This window comes from Rhinolophus sinicus, chromosome 12 (assembly GCF_057876585.1).
Source record: "Rhinolophus sinicus isolate RSI-liver-muscle chromosome 12, RSI-T2T, whole genome shotgun sequence".
In the NCBI taxonomy this organism is placed as follows: Eukaryota; Metazoa; Chordata; class Mammalia; order Chiroptera; family Rhinolophidae; genus Rhinolophus; species Rhinolophus sinicus.
The window spans coordinates 33,773,291-33,779,290 of record NC_142512.1 but is presented as its reverse complement, the minus strand read 5'-3'; the positions used below and the strand labels follow the sequence as shown (position 1 = coordinate 33,779,290).

At 39.1% G+C, this 6,000-nt stretch overlaps 1 long non-coding RNA gene across 1 annotated transcript in view; it reads left to right on the top strand.

Moving 5' to 3' along the window:
• Positions 1-823: 823 nt before the first annotated feature.
• The window catches only part of LOC148756534 (uncharacterized), a 378,327-nt gene continuing 373,150 nt past the window's right edge, over positions 824-6,000 (top strand). The window contains exon 1 of the long non-coding RNA XR_016018076.1: positions 824-865. This is a non-coding gene — a long non-coding RNA (uncharacterized LOC148756534). The remainder of the gene's footprint in view (positions 866-6,000) is intronic.

Here is a 6,000-nt window from a genome sequence, read left to right as displayed (position 1 = left end):
TAACATTTCTTTTTGATTCTTTCTTAGGATTTCCCTCTCTCTGCTTATACTGCCCATCTGTTCCTGCCTGCTGTCTACTTTATCCATTGGAGTCCTTAGTATATTAATCATAGTTATTTTAAATTTCTAGTCTGATAATTCCAACATTCCTGCCATGTCTGGTTCTGATACTTGCTATGTCTCCTCAAACTGTGTATTTTACCTTTTGGTATGCCTTGTTATTTCTTGTTGATAGTCCGACATCCTGACTGGCTAAAATAAACTGCTGTAATGGACCTTTAGGTATGTTATGGTGAGGCGTGGGGGATAGTAAATGTTCTATGATCCTACGATTAGGTCTCTGTCTTTTAGTGAGTCTTTGGCTCTGGACTGTGACCTTCACAATTGTTTCTTTTTCTCCCCCATCCAGGTGGAACAGAATGGCTAGAGTAGGATGGAGTTGGGTATTTTTCTTCTTCCACATGAAAGACTAGATTCAGCAGGAGTCAAGTATTTCCCCTTCCCTATGTTAGGCTCTGATAATACCTCAACAGGTTAATATAATTACAGTGACAGTATGGTTAACTAGTTTCCCCTGAGCTCAGACCTTAAGAACAGAGTGATCTGCATTTTTCAAAATGGTTTCTTTTCCTCTTTCCCTGCTGAAAATACAAGGGGATTTTTCCCTATTTACGAGGGCTCTTGCTCGAGCTTTTGGAGGTAAATCTCAATACTGTGGGGTCCCCTCCCATGACTGGTCCCTGAGGAGTTTTTAACTCTCAGACTTGTCCACGCTGAGCCTCCAGTAGTTTGTCAATTACAGTTCATATTTCCCGACGCCAGCACTGGTTCCTGAGGCAGTTTCTACTCACGATTCTCTGCTCCAGTAAGTTTATAATTTCTTTTTTATTCTGTCAGTCTAACTAAAAGTTTGTCAGTTTTGTTAAATTTATACCTAAGTATTCAATTTTTGTTACTGTTATATATGGTATTTTTAACTTAAAATTTTATTGTTCATTTCTGGTTTATAAGAAAGCGATTGACTTTTGTACATTGAACTTGTACCCTTTGATTTTGTTATACTTGCATATTAATTCTAGGACTTTTTTTGTTCATAAATTTGTTAGTTTTCTACACAATCAAATCATATGTAAATAACAACCATTTTATTTCTTTTCAAACTATATACCTTCCTTCTCCCCTACCCCCCCCCCGCCCGCCCACTTATTGAGCTAATTAAGATTTCCAGTATGATGTTAAATAGGCGAAGGAAGAAAGGATTTTTCACCATTAAATAGTGTTAGCTTTTTTTGTTGTTGTTGTTGTATATGTTCTTGAACAAATTGAGGAAGTTCCCTCTATTCCTAGTTTGCTGAGAATTGTTAACATGAGTGGGTTTGGCTTTTGTCAAATGCTTATTCTACATTAACTGTATGATCATATGATTTCTAAAAAAACAAAAACAAAAAACAACAAACAAAAATCCTGTGTGTATCCTGTGATAGTGGATTAATCAATTGATTTTTAAGGTTAAACCTGTCTTGCATATCTAGAGTAAATCCCTCTTGTTCATGGTGAGTAATCCTGTATAAATTATTTGCTTGGATTCGTCAATATTGTGTTGAGGATTTTTATATCTATATTCATGAAAGCTGTTGCTCTGTAGTTTTTCTTTCTTGTTCTGCATCTCTAGTCTGTGGCCTTTGTGGTGGTTTCTTTCGTGGGTTACAGGCAGACCTGGGAGATGTTGTGGGTTCATTGTGAGACCACCACAATAAAGAAAGTATCACAATAAAGTGCGTCATAATCTTTTTGCTGATGGAGGGGCTAACCTTCAATTTGTAAAATAGTCAACATATGTGAAGCACAATAAAGCAAAGAGCAATAAAACGAGGTTTGCCTATCGTTTTCCTATAAGCCCTCTATTCAGTTCCCTAGCTCTAATATCCCAAATAAAAATTGCTTTGAGGCCTTGAACTCTGTTTACTATGGTTTTTGTTGTTGCTCATTTTCTGTACATGAGACAGGAAGGTTAGAAGAGACTGAAGGGAAGAGAATTCCATTCCTCTGAGCTGGGATAAGATTCTGACAGACTTTTTCCCCTGGAGATTAGCCCTTTGTTATGGAAAAGGCTCTGGGTGTATTTCAAAATGATTATTCCTCCCTTTTCCTGCCAGAGCAATTAGGGAATTTTTTTTTTTTTTTTTTGACACTCAAATCTGAGAACCTGGTACTGTAGTCCTTGGAATAAATCCCATGAAAAATTGAAGCACTTAAATGACAGCAGCTCCCAAGCAGATTTTCACTGTCATGCTAGTCCATGCATTTCATCATAATTTCCATTAAGCCTGCCTACCAGTTTATGGCTCCAGGACTTCTGTTCTAGTTAACAGTGTTCAGCTGTGTGTCTCTGGATACACCTGTCTCCATATTTTGGTGTTGCAGTTTGCCCTGCATTCTCAGGGCTCTGATGGATCCGACAAAAGCCATTGATTTTCACTTTGCCCAGCTTTTTCTTATTATAAGAGTGGGAGTGACAACTCCCAATCTCTTGACATGTCAGAGCTGAAACTGGAATTCTATCTCCAGTGTATTTTTCATCTCAAATGTTGTAGTTTTATCTCTCAAAGTTCAATTCCAGTGCTTTCTATATAATCCATGTCTCTATTTAATTTTTTGAAATATAGACTTCAATGTAGAACATATTGAACATACGGAATACAGCTGTAACTTTTAAAAATATTTTTATTAAAATATAGCTAACACACAATATAATATTAGATTAGGGTGTACATGGTAGTTATTCAACATTTGTGTACCTAAAGAAGTGATCACCATAAGTCCAGCAACCATCTGACACTGTACAACGCTATCACAATATTTATGACTATATTCCCAATGCTGTGCTTTCACATCCCCATGACTTACTTGTTTCATACCTGGAAAATTGAACCTCTTATTCTCCTTCACCTCCTCCCATGTTTTAATTTTCCAATTATAATTGGCGTTAAATATTATTTTATATTAATTTCAGGTGTATGGCATTGTGGTTAGACATTTATATAATTTAAGAAGTGATCCCCCTGACTAGACTAGTACTCACCTGACACTATTCATAGTTATTACCATATCATTGACTATATTCCTTATGCTGTACTTTACATCCCCATGACTAATTTGTAACTACCAATTTATAATTCTTAATGCCTTCACCTTTCTCACCCTGCCCCCCAACCCCCTCCCATCTATCACCCCAATAAATCTAGTACCCATCTGATACCATACATAGTTATTAAATATTATTCACTATATTCCTTATGCTGTAACTTACATCCCCATGACTACTTTGTAACAACCAATTGTACTTCTTAATCCCATCCCCTTTTTCACCCATTCCCAACTGTCCTCCCATCTGGCGATCATCAAAATGTTCTCTGTATCTATGAATTTGTTTCCATTTTGTTTGCCTGTTTATTTAATTCTTTAGATTCCACATATAAGCAAATCACACTGCATCTGTCTTTTGCTGCCTGGCATACTTCACTCAGTACAATATCATCCAGGTCCATCCATGCTGCCACAGATAGTGAGAACCCATTTCCTTTCTTGGCCGAGCAATATTCCATTGTATATATGTACCACCTACTCTTTATCCATTCATCCATGATGGACACCCAGGCTGCCTCCACATCTTGACCATTGTAAACAATGATGCAGTGAACATATGGACTCACACTTCCCTTGGAAGTAGCATTTTGGGTTTCTTCAAATAATTACTCAGAAGTGGAATTAATGGGTCATTCTCCGTCATTTGTTATAGCCTTCGTTTTAAAGTCTCTTTGGTGTGGTATAAATATTTTTTTTGTTTTTTGTTTCCATTTTCATGAAATACCTTTTCCCCATCCCTTTACTTTCAGTCTGTGTGCGTCTTTTGATCTGGTGAGTCTCTTGTAGGCAGCATATGTAAGGGTCTTGTTTTCTTATCCATTCAGCCACTCTGTCTTTTGATTGGAGCACTTAATCCATTTACATTGAAAGTAATTGTTGATAGGTATGTAGTTATTGCCATTTTATTATTCATATTTTTTTTATGTATTTACCTATTTATTATTTATTTATTTATTTATTTTTTGTCTTAAGTCCCTCTAACATTCCTTGTAATACTGGTTTGGTGGTGAGGAACTCTTTTAGCTTTTTCTTGTCTGGGAAGCCCTTTATCCGTCCTTTGATTCTAAATGATAGCTTTGCTGGGTAGAGTAATCTTGGTTGTAGGTCCCTGGTTTTCATCACTTTCAATATTTCGTGCCAATCCCTTCTGGTCTGCAAAGTTTCTGTCAAGAAATCAGCTCACAGTCTTATGGGAGCTCCCTTGTAGGTAACTAACTGCTTTTGTCTTGCTGCTTTTAAGATTCTCTCTGTCTTTAACCTTTGGCATTTTAATTATGATGTGTCTTGGTGTGGGCCTCTTTGGGTTCATCTTTGGGACTCTGTGCTTCCTGGACTTGAATATCCACTTCATTCACCAGATTATGGAAGTTTTCAGTCATTATTTCTTCAAATAGGTTTTCAATTCTTTGCTCTCTCTTCTCCTTCTGGCACCCCTATAATGTGAATGTTGGTACATTTAATGTTGTCCCAAACACCCCTTAAACTCTCCTCATTTTGTGGATTTTTCTTTTTCTTTTTGCTGCTCTGATTGGGTGTTTTCTGCTACCTTATCATCTAAATCACTGATTTAATTAGCTGCTTCATCTAATCTACTGTTGATTCTCTCTAATGTATTTTTCATTTCATTCCCTTTAATATATTTTTCATTTTATTTCTGACTGGTTCTTTTTTATGTTTTCTATCCCCATTTTTATGTTTCTATTCTCTTTGTTGAAGTTCTCCCTGAGATCACACTGAACATACTTATAACCAGTGTTTTCAACTCTGCATCTGGTAGATTGCTTGTCTCCATTTTGTTTAGTTCTTTTGCTGAAGCTTTGTTCTGTTCTTTCATTTGAGAAATGTTTCTCTGTCTCCCCATTTTGGCTGCCTCCCTGTGCTATGGACACCAGAACAGGAAAGAACCCAAGCGGCACTCAGAGAGTTAGGAGAGTCAGCTTTGTTATGCTGGTGGGCTCAGTGGCATCTTTCCCAAAATACTGAGCCTCTAGCAAGGTTTTGAGCAGGTTTTTATGGGTTGGGAACTTCCTTAAGTTGGGGAAGGGGTAGTATTGTCTGGTGATTGGCTCAAGGTGTGGCTTGGAGGGGGTTATGCGGAAGTGGGCTGGGACTTAGGCTGGGGACTTCTCTCTCCGCTGAGCCACCATTTTAGCTCAGTTCCACGTGGCAGGGAACCATTTTAAGGTCAGTTTCTCCATCACCTGTGTTTGTTTTTTATGTAGGGCTGCTATGCCTCCCAGTCTTAGTAGAGTGGCCTTATGTAGTAGGTGTCCTGCGGGTCCCAGTGGTGCAGTCTCCTTGATCACCAGAGCTGGGTGCTCCAAGTGTGTCCCTTGTATGGGTTTTATGTGCTCTCCTGTTATAGTTGAGACTTGATTGCTGTTTGCATGTCAATAGGAGGGATTGTCCCTCAGGCTGATTGGCTGTGAGGACTGGCTGTGACTATAGTGGAGAAACTGTTGTGCAGTGGCAGACCTTACACAGCAGAATTTGCGTTGGTGGGGCTCTGTCCAGTCTGCCCTTTGGGTATGTCATCTTTGGAGGTGGCTTGTGATGGTGTCTCCCAGTCTGAAGCTGGCCACTGGGATTGCTAGCCCCAGGGCCACCTGGGAGTGGATCCACTGCAGGCCAAGTTCAGCTGCAGTCTGTGTCCTGCCTGGGGCCATCTGGCATGAGCCACAAAGTGATCCAGAGATGGTCGCCAACCATGCTGTGCTTGGAGGTGCCTTGAGAGGCCAAGCTATGAACCAAGGATGGCTATATTTACTGCCAGGCTTAGCTCTGCTCAGCCAGAGCTATGGAACATGCAGAAGCCAGATGCTGCTTGTTTGGGTGTTGTGAACCTTTGAGAGA